This window comes from Acomys minous (genome assembly GCF_964271855.1).
Source record: "Acomys minous genome assembly, chromosome: 16".
NCBI classification, from domain to species: Eukaryota; Metazoa; Chordata; class Mammalia; order Rodentia; family Muridae; genus Acomys; species Acomys minous.
The window spans coordinates 74,162,672-74,189,994 of record NC_140498.1 but is presented as its reverse complement, the minus strand read 5'-3'; the positions used below and the strand labels follow the sequence as shown (position 1 = coordinate 74,189,994).

The following is a 27,323-nucleotide window of genomic DNA, read 5'->3' as shown; positions in this document are numbered from 1 at the left end:
AGGCTTGATAGCTTCCAGGCTCAATGACAAAATAAGAGCCTTGGGTTCGGGGAAAGACTCTGCTTCAAAGTAATAAACAGAATAAGATGGAGGACTCCAGCACTCACTTGCCTCTGACTTTCTGCTTACGTGTGCACCCACACAGAGACATACACATACAAAGAAAATAATCACACCTTTGTTGTTGTTTTCCCTTCTCTACAATAGCTGAATCTTTAAAAGCCCACAAAAGGATTTCACGATACTACTCATAGCATGGAAATATGAGGTGGTTCTTCATGTGTGGACTTAAATACTCAAAATGTCCTTACCAATATTCTAGTATATGATGTATTTGTAGAGAAAACACACACACCACACTGAAAACATTTTACCAAACCTTCAACAGAAGACACAGGGAATGCCAGTGCTGGCTGCCTCTGCAAGGTAGTCTCAGGGCCTGGAGAGATTTACTGACCCTTTTTAGTTTTTTGTTTTTCAAGACAGAATTTCTCTGTGTAGCCTTGGTTGTCCTGGACTCGAACTCACAGTGATACACCTGTCTCCGCCTCCTGAGTGCTGGGATTAAAGGAATGCGCCACCACACCTGCCCTGTCCCCTTCTAGAAAGTTGGCTTAAAGTATTAAGTGTAGAATATTTTTCAAAAAATCCAAAAGGTGAGTGTAACAGGCAGCTGGCAGCTGCTAGATGCCAAAGACAGTTTGTGAGTGCAGGGTGACAGCCATGCCAGTCCTTTTACCTTTGGGTAGAAGGCATGGAGAAAGGGTTAGCAATCAGCTGGAGAGAGGAGAGAAACAGAATTACTCTGCTTTGTGTCGGATGCCTTAGATTCAGTGTTCTCTGAATATTGAGGTGGCAAGATCCCCACAGACTCCAGGCATTTTGTGTGGCTCAATAACCTGAATTTACAAATTGGAACCAATAAAATGTAACATCTTAGCCTGACAGAGGAGAAGTCAGAAGACAATTGATCCTGTTTGACTGTGAAAACCCAGTGTACACATCACAAGAGATAAGTGAGAGAAAAACCCAAGGACCCAGAGGGACCCACAAAGACAATGGGAGCAACACAGCCTGGTCCAAGGGCAGACTCCAGCTGAACCTATGAATACTAAGCAAGCTGTTTCCCACGGCCTCCGGAAAAGGAACAGGCCAGTATGAAATAGAAACTCAGGGGGGTGATACCATCAGTGTCCACAGTTGTCACCCAACACAATGAGCAGTAATCAAAGAAGAGTGTGAACATGTAACAGAGACAGGATGGAGAAGCCTTGTAATCCTGCCACCTCCAGCTGCAGGTTGCAGATCCGGGGTGTTTACAGCACATGGAACTCGAGGACAAAGAGCTGAGGATCAGGGCTGGGAGGCAGCATTCAGTTCCCACGGTGGCTGCACTTCCAGCACTTCCCTGTGGTTCTGTGCTAGCTACTCAGTCCTCAGACAGACAGACGTGAAGGACATTAGTGAGAAGCCTCTGGAACCATTAAGGGTCACAGTCTTTTGAAAACATGAATGATGCTGGATACAATAGTATATGTTGTAACCTCAACATTTGTGAGGCTGAGACAGGAGGATCACAGGTTTAAGGCCAACCTGGACTATATGGCAAGATGCAGGGCTAGGCGCATAGATGGGAAAGCATCTGTAATTAGGCACAAGGACCTTAGTTTGACTCCAAAGCACCCACATAAACTCTTTAGGCACAGTGACACACACCTGTAACCTCAGTGCCGGAGTCCAGAGACAGGCTCAAAGGCCAGCCAGTCTAGCCATGTCAGTGAGAAACACTGTTGCAAAAAACAAAGTTAAGAGTCACCGAGAAAGATACTTGAGACATCAATCTCGGGCACCCACACCCGCGCTCTCTTGCTAGCTCTCTCTCCCTCCCTCCCCTCCCTCCTCCTCCTTCCTCTTCTTCTTCTCCTCCTTCTCCCCTCCTCCCCCCTCTCTCTTCTCTCTCTCTCTCCCCCCTTCTCAGCTGTGTGTCTAGCCAGATGGTCCTTAAGTTGACTCTCCCTCCCTGATAGTTCTCCTTTACTTGCTTCTCCAGCATGATCTAGGGTTCTCTGGTGTCACTTCTGCACCTCACTTGCTGGTCCTCTGGGCCAGCCCTCTGCCCCTCCCTTGGTGCTATGCCTCAGCAGCAGGTGCCAAGACCTCAGCCTCCCCTTTGATTCAGGCATCAGTTTGGGGGGGGTGATTGAAGCCACCCATGACATGGTTCAGTTTCACAAGCAAGCATCCCCCAGCCCCTTCTCAGCACACTTCCTCCAGCAGCTGGAGCTTAAGGCCCACTTTCCACAAGGCAATTTCAAAACAAGGGTCACACCATCTATGTGGTGCTAGTTATCATCTTTAAAGTCTCATAGTTATGAGTTCCCACCAGCCTGCTTCTAGGTCATCACCTGCCCACCATCCTGTGCACTCTCTCTTCTGGTTTCTTTCTTTCTTTCTTTCTCTCTCTCTCTCTCTCTCTCTCTCTCTCTCCTCCTCCTATGCTTTTCCACTGTCTATTTCTCTCTTTATCTCTCTCTCTCCTCCCTCACCGCTCACTCACGCCCTAACTTCCCCCTTACTTGCTCCCTTCACTCCCCCCGCAAATAAACCTCTTTGTACTAGATCTGTTGTGTGGCACTATTATTTATATATTGTAACAATCATGATTACATCTTGAGAAAGATCCCACTGCTGGGACCCACAGCCAGCTGCAAACCCTACCCTGGGGTCAGAAACAACAATCCCAAAGCCCTCTGACCTCTGAGTTGCCAACTCTTGGGGAGGCCCAAAGCTGTTCACTGTTGTACTCTGCCAACAGGGTAAGGTCCCAGCAGTCCTGGCTCAAGCGTCCTGCCTTCTCTCCCCACACCAGGCAGTCTTGCCTTTGTTCCCACCATGCTACTACTATCACGTTGGTCCTTTATAGCAATTTTGATTTCAATCCTCCCTCAAGGGTGTCCAACCTGGGAGTGGCAGCATTTAATAAAGAATAGCTAAGGATATGGCCTATAAAGTTACTTATAACACCGAACTTTAACATTTTGTGTGTGTCAGGTGGGTGTGGTGGTGCACACCTTTAATCCTAACACTGTGGAGGGAGAGGCAGTCATATCTCTATGAGTTAGAGGCCAACCTCATCTATAGAGTGAGTTTTAGGACAGCCATGCCTACAGAGAGTAAATCTGTCTTGAACTCAAGCATAAACTCTGCTGGAACACTGCATTGTGGTGCAGAAAGGCTGCCACCCTTGCAGATACTCCTGTGTGTGGTGTTGGAGCTCACTGGAGGCTGATGCCACTGTGGAAGTGGTGGTGCATCTATAGTCGTCACCGAAGCCTGCAGAGGTCCTGGGGCCTACTATGCAAGAGCCCATACATACCCAGCTTTGTTTTTTTAAAGTTTTCATGTACTTATTTTGTGTATTTGTATGTTGTGTGGGTGGGTGTGCATGTGCCACAGTGCACATCTGAGGGCAGCGGACAAATTTCATGAGTTGATTCTTTCTAATATGTGTATCCCAGTGATTGAACTCAGGTTATCCAGCCTGAGTTTCCTGGTTTGGGTGACAGCCCCTCCCTCATCTCCTTAGTCCTGCACCTGCATGCACTTCATTCTCTCACCATTCATGTTTCCTTTCTGACTCCTCAGCTTCCCTCCCCCCCACCCCCGCCAATTCTCTGCTGGTCACTTCTCTAACTTCATGTCCTGCAATATCTCAAATTCCAAAGCTACAAACCAAACCAAACGTGGCTGTCCTGAGCTCTGAGGACCCAGAGCAAAGCTGGTGGTCTGGGATCCTCTTCTATTACTGCCCTCATCTGGCTCCACCCCAAGTCCAACTGTGAGACTCTGTGTCTGGCTATCTCTCTCTCTTCTCCATACCAGTTTCTTTACTCAGGCCTTCCTTTCCATGTCTGTGAATGGCACAGATTTCTGGTCTCAGTCTGTCTTTCCCCGTCCCTCCTTTCAGTCACCAGGAAGGGCTGATACATTAAGAGAGAATGTTCTAGAGAATAGTGCTATGCTCTCATGCAGGAGAGGCAGGATGAGGCTTGAGGTGCTGGGTGCCTGGTTCTGGGTTACTGTACTAGGCTGGGAGTGCCCAGTAGAAGCTGACATGCAAAGCAGTCCTCCAGATGCATTTGGATATTTTCTCTCTTATTTATGCACAATAACAACCTACCCCCTAACAACAGAGTAGACATATTGACATTTTCTTTAGGGTGCTCCCTCATGTACATCTGGTGCTGAAACTCGGGAGGATTACAAGTGATCCTTTCCAAGGGACCTGGTCTCTCTTAACTGAAGCATGCTGCTGATTTGACTCTTCCAAGCATTACCACTGTTCTGCTGGCTTCTGCCACCAACCATATTTGACTACAAATTCTAGAGTTCGACTCTTCAGATGCTTTCTTCTCCTCCACTCTAACCATTTGTCTCTCCTCACTCACCCATTAATTGTCCTCTCCATGTCTCTGGCTCCTGTAACCTGCTATGCCCTAATGGGCACCCATCATATGGAAAGGCTGTCTCTCATTGGCTTGCTGGAGTCAGCTGTATGCTTCTCCACTGTGGTTCAAGGCAGCTCTCTGTTAAGGCACTTAACCCTTCTCCTTCCACTGAAACAGGAGTTCCTATTTGCTGTTATGGCATGGTCTGGTGCTTTGTAGTCAGATGTTAAGATTCATACTATCGTAGGAGCAAACATTTGCCTCCAAATTATCCCTTATTGGTCAATAAATGCCTATACCTAGACAGGGCAGAGGTTAGGTAGGTGGAGCTAAGGCTCCACCTTGAGGGACAGAGGATCATAGGAAGAGAAGGGAAGGGGAGAGAAGGGGGCAGAGGAGAGGGAGAGGACAGAACAGGAGAGGATAGGGGAGGACAGGAAAGGAGGGAGGGAGGAAGGATAAAGAAGGCTGTCATAGGTGCCACAGGAAGGAGTCACCAGGGGAACATGGCTCCAAGCCTGCCATTGCTGTGGCCAGGATCACGGAGGCCGGGGCCATGCTGAGGGCGCTCTCAAGGCTGAGCTACACAGAAATGTTCACCCCCAAGGGCAGCATGATTGGGAGGAAACACTTAGTACAAGATCATCCAAGATGACGTCGATCACACACTGTGTCTGATCCATGGAACAGCAGTGACTGCACAGCCACCAAAGGACCATACTGAGAGCTCCAAAACACAGTGCTAGTGTTTCCCAGAAAGATAGAAATCCTGTTGTGTGGACTGCCCATGCCCTCCCACTGCAGGACCACGGGACTATGCTCAGGTGAGCTCCCAGAGACCCTGGGTCGCTGCTGCCGCTTTGTGGCCTGGCACAGTGCAGGCCAAGGAGAAAGGGGTGCTGTTCCAGTTGAGCCCAAGCGAGGACTGCACTGCTCACACCACAGGCCTCACAGACCTCCTCTCACAGGCCAGGGCCATGCTCAGTGCCGAAAGCTGGGTTGTGGGTTGTGCAGAGGTGGATACTAGGAGCAGCACCGAGGCGGGGGCCCATGGTGTATGGACCATGCGACAGAACCAAGACTCGGGAAGCGTGAATCAACAGAGCCACAAGTTCCCCAGGATAAGAAGCTGAGTTGTGCTAACATCAATGGTTTCTGCGAGCTACTCAACAAAGACTTTGAGGGGCCTCCACTTGCCACCTGCTTGATGGCCCACAAGATACAGTACCCACAGGAGTAAGTTCAGGCCTTGACGGCCAGCAACAATCTGGTGAATTGAACAGGAGAGCTGGCCCTGAGGATATGGAAGCAAGAGAGCTGGCCCTTAGGATCTGGGAGCAGGTGAGCCAGCCCTGGGGACATGGGAGCCTGAGAACTGGCCCTGCCTTGAGAACACAGGAGCTAGAAAGCCAGCCCTGCCCTAAGGACATGGAAGTGGGAGAACCAGGCCCCACCCCAAGGACATGGGAGTGGGAGAGCTGGCCCTGACCTGAGGACACAAGGGGAGGAGAGCAGGCCCTGCCCTGAGGACATGGGAGCAGGAGAGCAGGCCCTGCCCTAAGAACAAGGGAGTGGGCTTTGATCCAGGGCTCTGAGTGAACCTCACCCCAACATCTACCCTATGTATGACCTGCTGGAACACATGAAGGGGCTGGACCTGCAGATTCAAAGATTAAGAATCTCCTTGACACACAGCAACAATGGGATATCTGACAGCAGTCCCAGTGAGGATCCAGTAACGATAGTGTAGGCCTCAAACCAGACCCATGACTCATAGCAATGAACATTTGAAAGTAAACATATGTGGACAAAAGGCTATACTGCGTGATACACTACAGCTTCTCTGACAAGATTTTTTGTCTGTTTGTTTTATTTTACTGGGGGAGGAGAGGGATTTTGGTGCATGACGTGTAAATCATAGACATTCTGAAGGAGCTTACCTCTGAGGATCAGTCAAGGAGGGAAGCAGGCCAGATGTAAAGCATGTGCAAGTATTTATGGAATTATGGATGGGAAGTAGCCCAGATAGAAATGACTAAAGCAAATGGCATGGGATGTAGGGCTGGGAGGTAACAAGGTAGCTTAGGGTGTTTATTTCTGTCTAGTCCCAGAGTTTAAGGCATATTAAAAACTTAACAGGTGTGTGTCTTTTATTGATATGATAGTGGTTGAAAGATAAACACCACAGTAATAAGTATTAATAGCCAATTTTCTATAACAATTTATGACCCTTTTCCCTAAGCCTCTCTTACCTCCTCTTTGCTCTGCTTCTGAAGGATGTCTGCCTCTGAGCTCACGCCTCTCTTTAACCATGGGCTCTTCCTATTTAAAATTAAGACGCCCCCACCCCCAGATTCAGAGATTTCACTGCAGCCTCATGTCTTACTGTAAACAGCTTGACCTCAGTACTGCTCAATATACAGAAAGTGGCAATTCTATTTTTAAATTATCAAAGGTTATAACAACTTCTGCCACTGTACAAACACATGATACACAGTCTCTCAGCTCTAAGCTTTCTCTTCTTTCCAGTTTTGAATCTTTTTTAAAAAAGATTTATTATTTATTATGAACAGTGTTCTGCCTGCACGTGCACCTGCAGGCCAGAAGAGGGCACAGATCTCATTATAGATGGTTGTGAACGAGCATGTGATTGCTGAGAATTGATCTCAGAACCATCTAGAAGTCAGTGCTCTTAACCTCTGCGCCATCTCAGAGGTCCTTGAAAATCCCTTATCTCTATGCTATCTATCTTTATTTTCTGCTCTAAAAAAAAAAACTTTAAAGACCATTGTTTAAACTATCTCAGTGTTTGTAAATGTATTGGGTATGGTTAAAAATCTGTAACAAGGGCTAGAGAGATGGCCACAGTGTCTTACGTTCCAGTGACCTCTCTTTACTCTCAACTTATGGTCTCCAGGACCACAGATGAATTAGAAATCACCAACAAATACATTTAAGGAGAACCTGGCCTGGACGGGGCTCAGCTGGGCATGATGCCACACCTGGTGCCTTGCTGAGCAGTGTCACCCTGGGGCCTTACTCCACCACTGCCTCCTGTCATGCAGTCTTGGAGCTGCACACTGGACAGGCTGGTGTCACCCAGCCACACCTGGTCATCACAGATCAGCCAAAGCAATGCAGCATGTGCCTCCACTATGAGTGTAAGGGCTGCTCGGCCAGGAACATCCTGGGGTGAGCAGCACCAAAGCCAGTAAGATGCTGCCTGCCACCAAGCTTCGAGACTGTGGCAGGCTGAGGGAGATGGAGGTGACAGCGTGCCTGGTGTGGAAGGACTGGACTGGCCATGGGGAAAAGACTGCACTGATGGTGTCTACAGGGTGCTGCGGTCTCATGTCAACCCCTAGCCCCAGGCAGTGCAGGAGGCCCAGCTCAAGGCACTCACAGTCTAGGAGCCGCCATCTCTGAGGCAGACTCCATAGTCTTGCCTCTGGGAGCCACAGGGCCCATCAATGAGGCTGGGAATCAGCCCCAACACTATTGGCCCTTTGCAACCTCAGACCTATATAATTGGAGAACCCAAAATGCCCCATTCTCTGAGAATTCTAAAGAGTTAATTAGTCTGTTAGAAACTGTGCTCTTTACTCACCAGCCCACTTGAGGTGATTGGCAACAGCTTTTTCAGGTCTTCTTCACCACAGAGGAATGAGACCGCATAATCCTGGAGGCCCAGAAGGATGCCCTGGGGCCAACAGGAGTTCCAACTCAGAACCCCACCAATAGTAGATTTCCACTGTCAGACTTGCCTGGGACTACAACGTGGGTAAAGGCAGAGAGTGCCTTAAAGTCTATCACCAGGCTTTGTTGGCAGGTCTTAAAGCGGCCACCAGAAGGCCCATCAATCTGACTAGGTTCTATGATCTGAGACGGGAGGCTAATGAAAGCCCAGCCAGTTTCCTTGAGAGGATCATGAAGGATTTCAGACAATACACTCCATATGATCTCAACCATGTGGACCACCGTTCCACAGCCATGGCTTTCATTAACCAGCCTGCCCCAGATATTAGAAAGAAATTACAGAACAGGAGAGATTAGATGAGAAAACTCTCCCAGACCTGGTAGAAGAAATAGCAGGAAAAGTATATAACACCAGAAGTAGTCCAGAGGAAAAGCAGATAAAAGGCAAAACTTTGACCTAGCCCGAGTACTGCTGGCTCCTACCGCTGATCTAAACAATAGAAGATGACAACTGCAGCAGACAATCTGAGGTGAGAATCAAGGTGCCTACTGCAAACAAGATGGCCATTGGGCTAAAGAAAGCCCCCAAAGAGACCAAAGGCCAGAGTCTTCTTTACCAGGGAGAGCAGTGACTAGGGGGGACTTAGTTTGGAACCCCTCCCAGAACTCAGGGTAACCCTAAGTGTGGAGGGGAAACCTATCAAGTTCCTGGTAGACACAGGGGCTCAACATTTAGAACCTTTACAGGCGGAAGGACCTTTGGCCAACAAAAGATCTTGGGCCCAAGAAGCTACGGGCACTAAACAATATTCATGGTTACCTGAAAAACAGTTGACTTGGAAACTGGACAGGCATCCCATTCATTCATGGTTCTACCTGAGTGTCCCTAGGCCCTTTTGGGATGAGACTTGCTAACTAAAATGCAAGCCCAAATCCATTTTGGGCCCAAGGGGACCAAAATATTAAGACTCTTAGGGGGATTAACCCAGACTTTGGGACCATGGGAAAAGTCTGTGGCCTATCTATCAAAAAACTGGATTCCACGGTGGCTGTAAGGCCACCCTGCCTGTGGCTGTGGTAGTCCTTGGCAAAGACTCAGATAAACTGACTCTTGAACAGAACTTGACAATCATGACCCCTCATGCCATAGAAGGGGTCCTCAGACAACCACCTAACCATTGGCTCAGCAATGCCAGAATTACTCACTACCAAGATGTTAAAATCCTGGTAGAATTATATTCCAACAGCCAGCCACAATGAACCTGGCCACCCTCCTGCCTGATCCGGATTTGAGGCACCGCTCTATGACTGTACTGAGATACTGGCACACCAGAGCACTAAGGCAGATCTCAAAGATGTCCCCACGCCAGAGGCAGACTACACCTGGTACACAGATGGGAGCAGCTTCCTATAGGAGGGTCAAAGAAGAGTGGATGCAGCAGTGACCACCGAGATTAAGGGAATGAGGACTCCTTACTTCAGAAGGAAAAACCCGAAAACAAAGAAGAAATTCTCCACCTCTGAAAGGTCCTATGGCAGCCAGCAAAGTGAGCTATCATCCATTGCCCGGGTCACCAAAAATCTGATACTGCCCCAGCAAGAGGTAATAATCTGGCTGACAAGGTCACCAAGGTGACCTTTGAAGACTGGGTGTCAACAATGGCCATAGTTCTTCCTGATCCAAGTGACCCTAACCTACTGGACCAATAAGACTACACCCCAGAAGTAGTCAAATGGGCTGCGGACCTGCCCAGGAGCCAGCTGCTCCACCAACGGTAGAGATCAAACTGATGGTAAGCTCATAATATCTGAACTCTGGCTAATATTATCCTTAAAAAGATCCACAGGACCACCCACAAGGACCCTCAGAGGATGGCAGATGTGGTAAGACAATCCAAAGTAACTTTCAAGGATGTACAGGTCAAAATTGACAAGACTGTAAGTGAATGCAAAGCCTGTAAACTGACAAATGCTGTCTCAAATGGCAAAAATCCTGGAAATCAACTCAGATGTAAGAGACCAGGAGCCTATTGGGAGACTGTCCACAGAGATCAAGCCAGGGAACTGTGGTTAGAAGCATCTGTTGGTGTGTTTGGATACTTTCTCTGGATGGACTGAAGCCTTCCCCCCTAAAAAAAGAGACAGCTACGATAGTAGCTAAGAAACTATTAAAAAGCCAGGTATGGCTTTCCCCATATAATAGGATCAGACAATGGACCACATTTCCTGTCCAAAAAAGCCAGGGTGTAGCTAACTTCACTGAGGCAGATTGGAAGTTACATTGTATGTGTAGACCCCAGAGTTCAAGGCAGGTAGAGAGAATAAATAGAACCCCCAAAGAGACCTTAACTAAATTGATCTTAGAAATTGGCACAGATTGGGTGGTTCTCCTTCCCTTTGCTCTGTATAGGGTATGGAATTTCCCATAGCAAATGGGATTTACTCCTTTTGAAGATTAATGTATGGGGTACCTGGAGCCATTGTCCCAAACTTACAAGCTTCTGCTATAATTGAAATGGCTGATAATGACTTATTCCTTAGGATCCAAGCTACCCAATGGGCCCATGAACATAGGTGGCCTAAATTACATGCCCTTTATGAATTAGGTCCTCCACCAGAACCCCATCATTTCCAGTCAGGATACTAAGTGTATGTCAAGAGACACAGACAAGGAAACCTTGAGCCACACTGGAAGAGGCCATACGTCATCCTGCTAACAATACCTACAGCCTTGAAGGTCAAGAGGATCACACCTGGATCCACTACATCCATACTAGACCTTTGCATTTAAAGACAACTACCTGAATCCAGCAGCTACAGGATGGAAGATCCATCAGGACACCATAAACCTGCTCAAACTCAAATCCTGATCATAATCCTGGTTAGACTAGGATTCCTGAATGTAGGCCACCCTACTATGAGAGCATAGGACTGATAGATAGTTTTAACACTTCTGAAGATCCAAATAGCTGCAGGTGGCTACCAGAAGGCCTTGCTCTCACTCTTCAGACCATTTCAGGTCAAAGTTCCTGTGTTGGTAAGGTCCCCTCTCACCAGTATTTATGCAACACAACAATTGAGAGCCCACCCCAGAAAAATATCATCCCCCCACCCATGCATGGTGGGCATGCTCCACCGGACTAACTCCCTGCATTCATGAAGACATCCTCAAAGGGGGACATGGGATTCATGAGTTCTGCATCATGGTTCAGCTGGTACCCGATATTAACTTATCACCCAGAAACAGAGGTCCTGGCCCTTATCAGCAAGGGCCTTGTCAGATCTAAGTGAGAACCGCTATCTTTAACATTGGCTATCATCCTAGGAATTGGAACAATGGGATCAGAAATATGCACTGCTGCCCTAGTCCTACTGAGAGGACCAAACCAACATAGTTTTATAGTTAGCTTGCATGTTCTTAGAAATTTGCCCTCTTAGTGACCTATGTTCCCTTAGATTCGGAGAAAAACAACAAGCTTACACAAGTTGCAGCTGCCAACCAATCAGAACGCAGGTCAATAGGTTAGGACACATAGGTTGGATAAAAATTCCCCCTTGAGGTTTAGCCTAGAGGCAGCCTCTAATCAGCTTAAAGGTCAACATTCCTATGTATCCTTTAGCCAATCATGTAACTCCAAGGCTTGGAAACCCCCACTTGCAATTTTTCTCTTTAAAAGCCCTGGACCCAGAGCAGGCCACCATCTTCTCCATTTGCTGGAGGACTGATGGTCTGAGCTCTGAGCTTGTTAAATAAAGCAACCCTGTACAGCTTACATCAAATTTGATTCCTGGTGGTTCTTGGGGGTGGGTGTGTCTTGTGATCCAGTTATTACACTACAAAGTAAAAATTATAATGCCTTAAAAGCAGATATAGATGAAGATATCCAGAGACTGAAAAAAAAAATCCATCTCCTATCTTGAACATAATGTAGACTCTTTGGCTGAGATAGTGTTACAGAATAAAACGGGGCTTGATTTGGTGTTCCTGCAACAAGGAGGATTATGCACTGCCCTTAGAGAGAAGAATGTTTATATGTTAACCATTCCGGAGTTATTGAGTATTAGCTAAAGTTAGAAAGAATTTGGAAAGATGACATATGGAGAGACAACAGTCTCGGGGATGGTTCGAATCATGGTTAGATAGCTGTCCTTGGCTGACCACCCTTGTATCAACATTAATGGGACCATTACTTATTCTAATCCTCTTACTTACTCTTGGCCCTGTATCATCGGTAGGTGCCTTCAATATATGAGGCAGAGATTGGGCACATTTAGTTAATGGTTATGTGCTCACAATATCAGATCCTAAATGAGCCTTAGGAACCCACGATTGGGTCCCTAGTTACAACTAGAGGAGGGAATGTGAAAATGTAAAAATTCATGCTCTCAGAGTAACCCCCGGCCCCAGAGTTCCTTGCACAGCCGATAAAGACCATCTGGATCCAACCAATAAGAAACAGGGCCATGGAACCAGGCATGGTGGCACATGCCTTTAATCCCAGCACTCGGGAGGCAGAGGCAGGCGCATCCCTGTGAGTATGAGGCCAGCCTGAGTCCAGGACAGGCAAGGCTACACAGAGAAACCCTGCCTCGAAAAAACAAAAACAAACAAGAAATGGGGCCATGAACTTTAGATGTGTTGGCAAAATAAAAATACCTCTTTGTGGTCAGGCTTGTATGCCTGGACCAGTCAACATATAGGTCATGTTGTTATTCACCTTCTTACCCAATCTCAAAATGCCAAGGCTTAGAAACCCCTCCTTGTCATTTTTTTCTTTTAAAAATCCCATAGACCCTGCACCTCAGGGCTGCTTTCCCAACCTGCTGCATCAGGGACAGTTCGCGACTGAAGCTCGAGCTTGTAACAAAAATCCTGTGTGTTCGCACCAGATCCGTGGTCCTGGTGGTTTCTCAGGGGGGTCTCATGATACGGGCATTACAATCTCACCCAAGAACATGTGAGATTTCTAACTTATGGATTTGGGTTCTTTTTCTAGCAAGGAAAAGGAAAGTTCAATTAGGTATTGCCCCACTGGGCTTGCTGCACCTGAAGGGAGCCTGGCGAGCACTGTTGCAACTTGTCCTCCTCCTAGCCAGCAACACAAGGACCAGCCTCCCTGTCCAAGTGGCCCTCCCACCGGCTCGCCCACCAGCCCCTCACCACCCTGCAGTGTGGTCACAGGAGGCACCATCTCACTCCCAGAGATGCACTTCTTACAGCAACAAATTGATCTCTTGGCTGAAGAATTAACATTATTTAGGAGTATGTCCTTGCTGGCCTGTGACCCAATTCCATGCTATCTGTCACACCCCCATCAAGTGGGTAACTTTATTGAAGTGTGCCAACAATTGTCTCATTACCTCAAATGGACTTGGTTGGGCATGTTCCATGCTACTCTGTGCTACTCAGGGAAAGCATATCTAAATTCAGTAAGATCAGGGTCCCAGTGCTTTCCCTTGATACGGGTTCACAGAACAGGTATGAAACAGTATCAAAAAATTCTTTGACCCCCCCCCATAGTCACCTATGCCATTATGGGAGGGAATCATGGTCATATTAATTATTCTACTTAAGTGTTTTATATAGCATATCATCCAGCGGCGTTCCATCATCACAAGACTACCCTGCAGGTGCTCATGGCTCTGGAACACCCAGACCATGGTCCACCCAATGAGGTAATAGAAGGTATTAGAGGTAATGAAGATTCATAAGGCCTATTTTTAATATCCTATACCTTATGCACTCTCCATGGATGACACCCTTTGAGGACTGGTAGCCAATGAGTTAAGAACCTGTTTGGCAGGTCAACCTAAGAGAGGAACAGTCCATTATACTGGGGCCCCTGAGGTGGGGTCAACAAGATCAGAGCATAAGAACTCTGGTTTCCACTGAGTTGAGAAAAATAAAAATAAAAACAAAAGGACGGATATGTTGAAGAAACAAGGCCTGCTGTTGAGCAGCAACAAAGCCTGTTGCTAACAACACTGGCTGAGATTCTGCATAGAGCTGGCCTGAGACCTGCCAGGGCATTCCCAGATACTGATACTTCTGTGACTGGTGGTGAGACACAAACAAATAAGGAGGAGACACAGCAGCAGCTTGTAGTCAGAGAGCCAATGGGATGCTGGGCAGGAGGTATAAAGGAGCATCCTATTCCTGGAATAAATGGGTCTGCTTCTGCCACTTGCCTGACTCCTGGAGTCTGTGTTGTTGACTCTCTGCCAGTTCATTCCTGCCCCTAAGGGTCCTGGGCCTGGGTTCACACAACAGGTGGGGAGGGAAAGCCACAGTCAAAGCCAGTTAAGGTTACCCAAAAAGATTTGGAGGGAAGCGAGAGTTAAGGTTTGAGGGAAAGAAAGGATGAATTTAAGAAGGCATATTGAGATGAGAGAAATTTGTTCCCAAGAACGTGATGGGCAGAATAGTATGTGTTTTTTGAGGAGATACTTTAAATCCTAGTGATGGAACGGAAGGTATTAATTGATCCTTAAGTTGGAAAGAGGCAAGGGACGAGTCTCCCCACACTAAAATACCATCCATATAATGATAAACGTGGAGACTTTTGACTAAGTAGGGGCTTAATGCTGGGACAATGTCCTCCTGGCAGGCCACTGTGGTAGGACTGTCTACTCATATAGTTAGGCTGGCCCAGAGTTGTTAATGGGGGTTATTGAGAACACAAATCGGTAATCCCAAGGGTAGAGAAGGATAGAGAAAAAACAATATTTAATGTCTATTGCTAAGACAGGGATGTTGGATTGGAGATGACAAGCAGAGCTCTTCCTGTAGCTCCAGAGGTTGCAGTCATTAGGGACTACAAGCAGCAGTGGGGTCTCTTCCATGACCTCCACGTGCCAGTTCCCGGGCCCCAGCTCTGCCTGTAGTGTCATAGACAGCACCCATTGGAGACTACCAGCAGAGGTCAGTTCTGCACCAGAGCCTCTGTGCACCAGTTCCCAGGTCCTAGTTCTGCCTACAATTCCAGAGGTGGCAGCCATCAGGTTCTCCCAGCAGCACTGAGGTCTGCCCTGTGACCTCTGTGTGTGATTTCCCAGGTCCCAGCCCTGCCTGTAGTTTACAGATCTTGGAACCCAAGAAGTGCCACACAAACCACTCAGTCTCAGCTAAATATAGATGGTTTATTGGATGTCTTTGCCAGGCTGATCAATCAGGGCCACAGAAAGGTCTCAGGAGCCTAACTGTGACATCGACCTGTTTTACAGAGTCAATTTATAAAGGCAAAACCCAAAATTAGCTTATACAGGAGTGTGGATGGTGGAACACAGTGGTCAGCTCTGATTTAAGTTATTTTGCTAACAAACCGTTCTAGCTGACCTTGAAAGTGTACCTGGAAGTTGGGGTCAGATGTGCATATGGCTGGGAAATTTCTGGGAACAATAAGGCCACAGAGTTTCTCATTGAACATGAACATATTGCATTTCTGGCGTATAAGATGACTTGTTTTGTTTTTTGAGACTGGGTTTCTCTGTGTAGCCTTGACTGTCCTGGACTCACTTTGTAAACCAGACTGGCCTCGAACTCACAGAGACCCACCTGCCTCTGCCTCCCAAGTGCTGGGATTAAAGGCATGTGCCACCAACACCTGGCAAGATGACTTTTTAACCCCCCTCAAATCCATGCCAAAGTCGGGGGTCATCTTACATGCCAGGTATTTACCTGCAGCTTGCTTCCCCTTACTTCATATGTCTGGTGCATACAGTGTGTGTGTGGGGGTGTGTCATGGCCAATTCCACGCTCTTTGTGGGGAGTATGAAGCAGGAAGGAACAAACTGAATACATCTTACTGTATCTTGTGAAGGAGAATGTGAATGTGGATTGGCTTTCCACCAGAACCCGCCCATTTGACTCAGAGAGCTGTGGGTCTTCGAGTTGATTGTGGAGCTTGCCTTAAAGGGGTAATGTGCTCTGGCACTGGCTGTTTGCCAGCATTTAATAAAGCACCTGGCGCTCTGTGCTCTGTCTCCAAATAGACACATGCCTGTGTCTGCTGCACATGGTGTGCATTGAAAGAGTAGTTGTCTTATATTGTGAGTATATTTTAACTGGAAAAGTTGGGGGTCAACTTATACACCCAGTTGTCTTATATACCAGAAAATACGGAAGTTTATGGTCAACTTGACCTTGTACAGAGATTCTTTTAAGTCAGCAATTAGCTGAGGTGATGTGGCTGGTGGGCCTGAAATAAAAATATGTATAACTTATCATGTGAGAGCCATAAAGCATAACCAGGAGGAACAGGACAAAGGGCCCATTTGTCCCTTATGCCAGGGAGCCCTTTTTGACATAGCATTTTATTTAGCCTGTTAGGTGGGACAATGGGCGATATATTCTCTTCTGTAACTACTTCCAGCTGACATTAGGACATTGTTATCAGGGGCCCAGGAAGACTGAAATGCTAGTCAAAGGCTGGTCAATGAGGCAGTTGTCAGAGCATCTGATTAGTCGATTCAGTTGAAAGCCAGGGTGTGAAGGAATGTCTTTGAATGGATGTAACAACTGTCAATGAAGCAGAGCTTCCTGGAGAGAGGGTGGAGCAAGGATGGAGAGTTGAGAAGGGGGACAGTTTACTGTTAAGGAGGATGGAGGGAGTGAGTGGCCAGAGGAGCACCACAGTGGCAGATGCTTGGGGTATATGTATGATATATCAGTTTAGAGTAGTTTGTACACTATAGTTTAGGAGTACGTCTGTATTAGTTTAGATCTGCCCAGCATGGTGTGCTTCAGATTCTGTGTCTTTTATTAGCCATCTTACGCTGAACAGATACACTTTTAATGTAACAAATTGGCACCCATCCTATTTAGTGTAGCCATACCCTTAGAAAAAGGATAATTTGTTATAGTTTGGTGGGGGGAATCGCTCCCAAAGAGAAGTTATACTTTGATATAACTTGGTGGTTTAAAGATAGAAGACACAATAACACAAAGTTTCTGGGCCTTCTTAAATACTCTTTTAAATAATGCTGTGATACAAATAAGAAACAGAGAAATTGTGCTACTGATTATTACTACTATTTTTACTTAATCATGCTAGCTTTCTATAATTCTTTAAAAGAAAAGGATTTAGAGAAAAAATTATAAAAATTCATAGACTGGACTAAGATAAAACAAAATGAAAAATATGAAATTTGGAAAGAAACCTTAGAAGAGAAATCAGAAAGGCTTATTATAACTAATAATAATAACACAGAGAAAGAAACTGAAGAAAAAAGGCCAGAACATACAACACAACTTTGTAACAAGACTACAAGGCAGTCATTATTTGTTAAAAAACCAAAAATGATTTTCCCCGCCTTCATAAGGGAACTACCAGGAGATGTAGAAAACCCACAAGGTTATCAGGGTTTTGATTGGCAACCTATAGAAGCACAATAATTAAAAGGGTTTAAGGAGGAATAAGCAGTTATGGTTTACATTCACCATATGTTAGACAGATGCTTAATAACTGGGTCACATGGAATCACATAATTCCAAAAGATTGAAGAGATTTAATGACTGCCATCTTAGAGCCAGGTCCGGCATGGTGGAAAGATGAGGCCTCAAATATGGAGCAGCACAATAGGACTGGAGACATTGATATTGTCAAGGATCAGTTACTAGGTGAAGGCCCATATTCTGATTTAGTTTCACAGGTTGCCTTTGATGATGCTGTCTTAGAATGATGCTGAACAACAGCCATGAATGCTTGGGACAAGGTTGAACAACAGGGACAAATGGAATCATTTACAAAAATAACCCAAGGCTCAAATGAAACCTTCACTGAATTTTTACAGAGAATAATTAAAGCTCTGAATAGAACCATAGCAGATCCAAATGCTAGAGATATTCTACTTCCATTTCTAGCTTTTGAAAATGCAAATGCTGAACGTAAAAAAGCAATTATGCCCTTGAGGGCAAGATCGGCACTTCTTCATGAATGGATTAAAGATAAATTATTCTACAATGATAATAATTCAGGGAGAAGGTTTCTTGTAAAATGTAGAAGATGTGGAAGGAATGGTCATGTGGCTCATGAATGTAGGTCATCCAAGGATACCCAAAGCTATTCCTTGTTTTCGGAAAACCAACTAAGGGGCTATGCTCAAGGCCCAACAAAAAACAACATGAGCTATTTGTTTCCTGTTCACCCAAAATGGATTATTTTAAAAGACAACAAGAAAATTCAAGGTCTGATAAAACAAATAGGGCTACTGAAGACTTAGAAAACCCATTTAATGGATATAATAATGCCCCTAGAGATAAAATAAAAGATACTGAAGATATAAAAAACAAATATTTTGGCAAACCACTATTAATGATAAGAGACCAAAGTTAAACTTACAATTAAATGGCATTGAGATTGAGGGATTACTAGATACTGGCCCAGATGTCAGTATAATTTCCCAAGAATCTTGGCATCCAATTTGCCCACGTCAAAAGGTATCTCCACAGTTCCAGGGTCAGATGGCTTAAATATACAGGGCCAGAAGGTCAAACAGGAAAATCAAGGCCATACATGGCTGATATAGCTGTAAATTTATAGGGAAGAGATCTGTTACAACAATGGAAACCAATTTAAAAAACAAGCCAGAAAACAGGTGATTCTCTTGATAAAAAAATTAAAACTATAAAAAGGGATTAGCAAAGACAGTTACAGTTGGCCAGGCGTGGTGGCGCACGCCTTTAATCCCAGCACTCGGGAGGCAGAGGCAGGTGGATCGCTGTGAGTTCAAGGCCAGCCTGGTCTACAAAGAGAGTCCAGGACAGCCAAGGCTACACAGAGAAACCCTGTCTCGAAAAACCAAAAAAAAAAAAAAAAAAAAAAAAAAAAAAAGAGACAGTTACAGTCTGTCCAGGCTGTCCATAAACAAGATACAACAGGGGCTGACTCTTCCAAAGTATATTGGAAAACCACTGCTGGATACAAAATAGGCCAACAGAAAATTAGACCACAGAAAGTAGAAATTAGGAGAGATCAATTAAGAACTCTTAATGATTTTAAAAAATTGCTGGAAGATGTTAATTGGCTGTGGCCTATAATTGGTTTAACTACCCAAGAACTAAGTAATTTATTTCAAACCTACAATGTGATAAGGACTTGAATGGCTTAAGAAAGCTACCAGCTGAAGCTGAAAATGAATTGGCTCTGATAGAAAGGAAGTTATAAGATTCATATATTGACTGCATTGTTCCAAAGAAGGCATGTATTTTAGTTATCTTGCCTTCTACTCATTCTCCAACAGGAATTCTTATGCAAAGGGAAGATTGTATCTTAGAATGGATATTTTTACCACACGAACAAAGTAAAAAAATTAAAAACCCACATAAAAAGGTTTCTGAATTGATTGTAAAAGGAAAAATGAGACTTCGCCAGTTAGTTGGAATAGATCCCGCTGAGATGGTGGTACCTTTTACTAATGCTGAGATTGCCTCGTTATGGGTGGACAACGAACATTGGCAGGGGGCTTGTGGTGATTTTTGGGGGGGAGAAATTAACAACAGATAACCCCAAAACAAGCTATTTCAATTAATAGAAAGAACTAGTTGGATTCTTCCTCATGTAGTAAAAAGAATTCCAATTTCTGGTGCTCCTACATTTTACACTGATGCCAATAAATCAAAAAGAGCAGGTTATAAAGCAGAAAATATAAGTAAGGTAGTTGAGAGTCCTTATGGTTCCGTTCAAAAAATCAGAATTATATGCAATTCTGCTGGTGTTAACAGAGTTTGAAGACTCTCTTTATATAATTACTGACTCTCAGTATGCCAAAAGAGTTGTGTTGAATATAGAAACAGCTGACCTAATTCAGGATGATTCCAAATTAACATCACTATTTATTCAATTACACAAGTGATCAGAAATAGAAACCATCCATTGTATATAACTCATATAAGATCTCACACAGGTATACCAGGACCTCTAGTACAAGGTAATGATGTAACTGATGAACTATTGATAGGAAATGTGTTAGAAAATTTAGAGTTTCATTAAAAAAAAAAAAACACCATGTTAACAGCAAAGGTTTAAAAAAGGAATTTTCGGGCTGGAGAGATGGCTCAGTGGTTAAGAGCACCACCTGCTCTTCCAAGGGTCCAGGGTTCAATTCCCAGCACCCACATGGCAGCTCACAATGTCTGTAACTCTGGTTACTCTGAAACCTTCATACTAATGCACATAAAATGAAATTAAATTTTTAAAAAAGGAATTTTCTATCACTTGGCAACAAGCTAAGGAAATTGTGAAAAAATGTTTTATTTGTTCTATATATAACCAAACTCTGTTACCTGCAGGAAGTAACCCTAGGGGTAATCAAAGAAATGAAATTTGGCAAATGGATGTATTTCATTTTATAGAGTTTGGAAAACTGAAGTATGTGTCCCATACTATAGACATGTATTGAGGATTCCAGTGGGCAACCGCTTTAAATTCTCAAAAGGCTGGTTCTGTTATTACACATTTATTAGAAGTCATGGCAATTATGGGTGTACCTAAACAAATTAAAGCTGACAATGAATGCTCCATCGTATGTCTCTAATAAAATGAAATATTTTTAATGTATTATAACATGTTTAGGTATACCACATAAAGCTACAGGACAAGCAGTCATTGAAAGATCCAACTGTACTTTAAAAGAAATGTTCATCAAACAAAAAGGGGTGTCAAAGACCCCCAAGAGACAGATTATATAATGCCTTATTGCCTTTCAGTTTCTTGAATGCTAATGAACAAAACACGACAGCTGCAGAGAGACACTGGATTTTAGAAAAGTCTGCTGAATTAGATCAGCCTATTTCAAGGACATCCTGACCTCAGAATGGAGAACAGGAAATGTGTTATGATGGGGTAGAGGTTTTGCATGTTCATACAGGAAAGGAAAAATTGTGGGTTCCATCAAAAATGATAAAAATTAGATATGACAAAGGAAGACCCCCTGAAAATTGTACATACAACCTTAATCCTAACACCATGAAGACACAGACAGACAGTTCTATTTAAGTTCTAGACCAGGCTGGTGTCCACATGGTGTGACCCCTGCTGCTGATAATTACTTGCAAAAACAGCCTAGGATTCAAACCAACAAATTTTTCCTTAACAGACATGCAAACTGCATACCTCCCACTTCAAAAAGCCTTTGTTGAGTTAAAGTGTCACTGCTCTGGCAACCGGCTTATCCCTCTAAACGTGAGCTACTTTCATGAGGGACAGGTGGCGGTCACACCGGATGCAAAAAGACAAAGAGGACTTACAGATGACAAAGTACAGGTCAGCCTAGTTAGATCCCCAAAACTCGAAAGCTAAAACCCATATACTTAAAAGGGTAACATTAATGCCTCTTCTTTGGCTCAGGGCAACCAGCTTGTCTTTAAAATGGGGTACTTTTTCTCAGGAGACAGGTAGCAGCCTAGCCTATACACCAGGCGCCATAGAGAAGGACATTCAGTTTAAAAGGTGGAAGTGTTCGTCCCCTATGGAGAGAAGGGGTGAGACAAAAACACCTGCAATAGGTGTGAAAACCCAGGTACAAGATGCCTAGGCTATATATAAGTTTATTTAAGGCTTAATTCCTCTTCTTTTGCTCAGGCTTGTCCACTGGCTTGTCTCTAAAACGGGGTACATTTTCTAGGGAGACAGGTTGCACCCTAGACCCTAGAGAAGGACATTTAGAACTATACAAACTTGTTTGGTTTCAATTAAATAATGATTGTATGGTCTTTGGTAATGGTTATATTATAATTCCTCTTTGATTGAGGTAAAAATAAAACAGACCTGGACAAAAGGGAGACTGTTAACTTAAGTCAGTCTATACATACATGAATTCAAACTACAGAACTAGTCTCGATTGTTTTGTGCATCCTGCACACTTCATGCACTTAATAGTTTTAGAACTGCATAATGCCTGTGAGAAATTATATAATTTCAGAATTAAAGTACCAGACACTGATGCTGGATCAGACCCGACAGGATTTATCCTCCAGCATGCTGAGATGCTGACATCCTGCATTCCTCATGTTCCTATCCACAAGTGCTTTGGTTCTGTTCATCATCAGAACAGAGCATCTCCCAGGACAGCTTTGAAGAAAGCTCCTGATTCCAATTGGTCCAGCACTTCAGATCGTCCCACACAGGACTTTTATTAAGCCTGAATTTCTCAACATTTAGAGACTAGACCACAAATGCTATCTCTAGCTTGTTTAACCATTTTCCTAGTTTTATTTGGGCCCCTGTATAGGTATTATTCATCCCAAATCAGCCTGAAGAAGCCTTAAAAAGAGAATGCCACCCCATTTCCCTTAAAGGGGGGTTGGGTAAGGTTTTGGGCTATGGATGTTTATCTTCATTGGGAATTGGTTGTGTTATTGGTTTTATTCAAAAGAGGATGAGGTTGGACTCAGGGATTTTTCACTGTGAATATAGACATATATAGGAATGATAGGACAAAAGGTAGATTATTGAATCTACTCTTCAACTTAAGGCCTTAATTGTTACTCACAAGTCTATTTTTAATTCATTGGCATAGAATATTAGATATTGATGTAAAATAAGTTCATTTTTTAAAATTCATTGTACTGTTCACCTTTATCACAAGACTATACATCCTAGGTTTAATAGACAGATAAGGTGCTGGGCGTGGCGGTGCACACCTTTAATCCCAGCACTTGGGAGGCAGAGGCAGGCAGATTGCTGTGAGTTCAAGGCCAGCCTGGTCTACAAAGTGAGTCCAGGACAGAAAAACCCTCTGGGGGGGGGAGATAAAGTAAAATATTTAGATAAGGTCTTCAAAAAAACCTCAGAGACCTACAGAATATGGCATTTAAGGACATTTTGTTTTGTTTTGTTTTGAAGATTCTTTGAAAATGAGACATGTTGACTCCTGGCAACACCCACCTTCCTCAAAGAAGGTAATGAGCATCGAGGAACCTCCTTATGGAGGTGGCTTCAGGTGTGGCAAACCAGCCACTGGTCAAAAATGTCCTTGTTTTCTGCCACAGACAGAATTCTGCTTGAAACGGGCAAGCTTGGATGTAGGTAGAGTTGACAGCCAAACTCTGCCAAGATAGGGTAGGCAAGTCCTCAATAGTCCCTGCTTTACAAATATGTCTGTCAGATATATTGGGTCAGAAGGCTGAAGATAATGCTCCAATGTGTTAGAAAGCTTTTGGTGACTGTTCAGGCAGCGAGGTGTCTGTCTTTTTTTTTTTTTTTTCATTTTGAAAGCTGTTAACCTACACTTCCTATTTACTCAGCTAATTAATTTTATTCCTTCTCAAGTCTCTGATGGGGTTGAAGACAGCAAAATATTATGAGTATAATATGAATACAATGATTGCTTTGTGGTTCTTGTGTGTGTGTATTGTATATTGATGTAATAATATAAACGTATAGTTAAAAGTTTTTTTTATTAGACTAAAAAGGAGAATTGTGGAGGAATGTCTTGAATGGATGTAACAACTGTCAATAAGGTGCTGTTTAGCCAATAAACTGGGCAGAAAGACAGGAAGTAGAAGGCGGAGCTTCCTAGAAAGAGGGCGAAGCAAGGATGGAGAGTTGAGAAGGGGGACAATTTATTGTTTTGGAGGATGGAGGGAGTGAATGGCCAGAGGAGCACCATAGTGGCAAATGCTTGGGGTATATGTATGATATACCAGTTTAGAGCGGTTTGTTTACCATACTTTAGGAGTAGATTTGTATTAGTTTAGATTCTGCCCAGCGTAGCGCTGGCAGCTTCAAAGTATGCTTCAGACTCTGTGTCTTTTATTAGCCATCTTAGGCTGAACTGATACATTTTTAATGTAACAACAAGGAGCAATCACATTGGCTGGACTGGTTTACACAGATTGCAAAACTATGAATTATGACACCACTGAATCATAGTTAACAAGGTTGAAACCAGAGTGTAGCTAAGTATAAGGTCAGCCTGACCCTCTGTCAGGGAATATTAGTATCAGCTATGATTAACTGCTTCTAGGGAGCAGAGTTGAAAAGTTTAAAATTTTTGAACTTTAATTTCATCTTAGAAGCAAAATGGAAGCTGAATACAAAAATGGCTACGGCTATGTCAATTGTCAACTACCAGCAGAGCTCTGCCTGCAATCCCAGAGGCAGTAGCCATCAGTGACTACCAGGGATGTCCAAGCCTGCCAATACCAGGGACAACAAGATGGCTAAAGGACAGCCTAAGAACATAGTCAACAAAACCCAGGGTAATAAAGCACCACCAGCACCCAGCTACCCTACGACAACAAACTGTGGCTATCCTAACATACCTGAAGACCAAGAAAATGACCATAGATAGAATCTTACAAAGATGATAGAGGCCTTTAAACAGGAAATGAATAAATTTCTCAAAGAAAATACAACCAAACAGGTGAAGAAAAATGAATAAATCCCTTAAAGAAATACAAAGCCGGGCGTGGTAGTGCTATGAGTTCAAGGCCACGCAGCCTGGTCTACAAATTGAGTCCAGGACAGCCAACGATAGACAGGGAAATACTGTCTTGAAAAAACAAACAAAAAAGAAAAGAAAGGAAGGAAGGAATACAGGAGAATGAAATGAATAAAATTGTTCATGACCTGAAAAGGAAATAGAAGAAATAAAGAACACCAACAGACTACAAGAGATGGAAGAGAGAATCTCAGGCATTGGAGATATCATAGAAGAAACCGATGCACTGGTCAAAGAAAATACTAAATCTAAAAAGTGCCTAACATGAAACATCCAGGAAATTTGGTATACCATAAAAGGACAAACCTAAGAATAACAGAAATGGAAGGACAAACTTCCCAGCCCCAAGTCCCAGGAAATATCTTCAATAAAATCACAGAACAAAAATTTCGTCGCCCAAAGAACAAGATGCCTATAAACATACAAGAAGCCTACAGAACATCAAATAGATTGAACCAAAAAAGAAAATCTTCCCACCACATAATAATCAAAACACTAAATGTACAAAGAAAGACGACTAAAATTTGCAAGGAATAAAGGCCAAGCAACATATTAGAATTACACCAGGTGTCTCAACAAAGACTTTATAAAGCTAGAAGGGCCTGGGAAGATATATTGCAGACCCCAAGAGACCACAGATGCTAGGCCCAACTACTTTCAATCACCATAAATGGAGAAAACAAGACATGGTTTATCTATCCACTAACCTAGCCCTATAGAGGATACTAGAAGAAAAACTCCACCACAACAAGGGTAACTACACCCAAGAAAACACAGGAAATAAATAATTTCATACCAGCAAAACCAAAAAGAAGTACACACACTCAAACTACCACCACCAACATCAAAGTTATAGGAAATTGACAATATTAGGTTATTAATATCTCTCAACATCAACAGACTCAATTCCCCAATAAAAAGACACAGGTTAACAGAATGGATATGAAAACATTCTTCTGATGTATACAAGAAACATGCTTTGGTAAAGGGACCTCAGAGTAAAGGAACTCAAGAAGCAGCAGGAGTATTACTATTTTTTTTTTTTAGATTTACTTATTTATTATTACACATACAGTACTCTACCTGCATGTACCCCTGAAGGTTAGAACAGGGCATCAGATCACATTATAGACGGTTGTGAGCCATATGGTTGCCGGGAATTGAACTCAGGACCTCTGGATGAACAGTCCAGTGCTCTTAACCTTTGAGCCATCTCTCCAGCCCAGGAGTACTATTCTAATATCTAACAAAATAGGTTTTAAGAAAAGTAATCAGAGAGATAGGGAACGACACTTCATAGTCATCAAAGGAAAAAAAATCACCAATATATAGAAGTCTGAAGTATATCCTTCCTTTCTCTCCTTAATAAGCTCCATCAAGAGATAGTGGCAAAAAATAAAAAATAAAATAAAATAAAAAAGAGATAGTGTCTATAAATACCACCAGAGTGGATGTACTTACCCTATCTGATTTGGGACATTTCTTCCCGTATGTGCCTTCTAAACCCACAACTTTATTTTCACCCAGTATTTTACTTATGTGATGGTAATTATAAATTTACGTATTATATTTTTTCTGATATGGCTTAGAAATCATATATGCCTACAAAATCAACATCAGTAAGCTCTTTTACTGGAGATTTTTAATCTTGAAATTAAAACAGAGGGGGAACCTGCGGGGAGTGTCTAGATGAGCCTTACGGACGCCCATAGGGAACAGCGAGTGAGGTGTTCCTATGGCTCCTTGAATGATCCTGATTCACTGCACACAGTGTTATCTACTAGGCACTCCTAGCAAACTTGTGAAGTCTCAAAATGGATCTGAGGCTAAGGTGATGACAGCTTCCCGCTTCTTTACCGAAGTCTCCTGAAGTAACTTTGCTACACCAACTTGACTGATTGCTACTGGTGCTTAAGGCCCACATGGGATGGTCTGATTGGCCCTTCAATTGTATAAAGGCTTGTACAAGGCACAATAAGTTAGATCTGCACCTTGAGTCTGCTCTCCAGAGTCTGATTCCCGGGATTCTGTGTGGGCTCCCCCAGCACCCTCACCCCCACCTCCATTCCTGATCCCCATACCTGCCATCTCAGGAATAACCTCTGTCTTACTGACAGGATCAAAACTGAGCTCATGTTTGAGAGCCAGAGAGCCAACTCCTACGCAGCTTCAGGTGATTCATGTTTTTCTATAAACCAGTAAAGAATGTAAACAGGGAAGTTGCTAATTATCTAAACTAAGGCACAAAGTCATAAATGTGTTGCCTGTTATGACCTAACTGACTATGTGAGGCTTGCCCACTCCTTTATTCCCTTATCATTCTGAAGTCCAGGCGGGAAGTCCAAGAGGAGATCTGACTGCAAAAGCTGAGTTGAGGACCCTAAAATTAGTGACCCGGCTATGGCCCAGTCAGCTATGTTTATTTCCTTGCTCAACCCTTTGGTCAAAACATGATTAGATAATGCTACAGCCCTCCCTGCTCCCCCTTTCTTTGTGGTCCAACCGTTAAGAATGCTGTACCATCTCCCTTTGGGAACATGGTTCAGATCCTGAACTGCCTGTCTCCCTGTGAATGCAGGGAATAAAGCTTTCATTTAAAATTTCTGTCTTACAAGTGAGGTTTCTCAGCTTCTCCCCAACCCAAGTACAAATACCAGCAAGATGATTTAGCCAGCTCCTCAACCAAAGGCTGTGGCAGCCCATTTCTTATGTAAAAATCATGACTTTTCCCCCTTC

General features: G+C 43.8%; 1 protein-coding gene across 5 annotated transcripts in view; it reads right to left on the bottom strand.

Annotated features, from left to right (window-relative positions):
- The window catches only part of FKBP6 (FKBP prolyl isomerase family member 6 (inactive)), an 88,788-nt gene that overhangs the window by 5,134 nt on the left and 56,331 nt on the right, over nucleotides 1-27,323 (bottom strand). Inside the window, exon 8 of one of the 5 annotated variants that reach the window (XM_084764647.1) lies at nucleotides 18,361-18,671. The exons of the other annotated variants lie outside the window; for them this stretch is intronic. The gene's annotated coding sequence lies outside the window, so the exon portion shown is untranslated. Of the gene's footprint in view, nucleotides 1-18,360; nucleotides 18,672-27,323 lie in introns of those variants that run through there. 5 annotated transcript variants of the gene reach the window in all.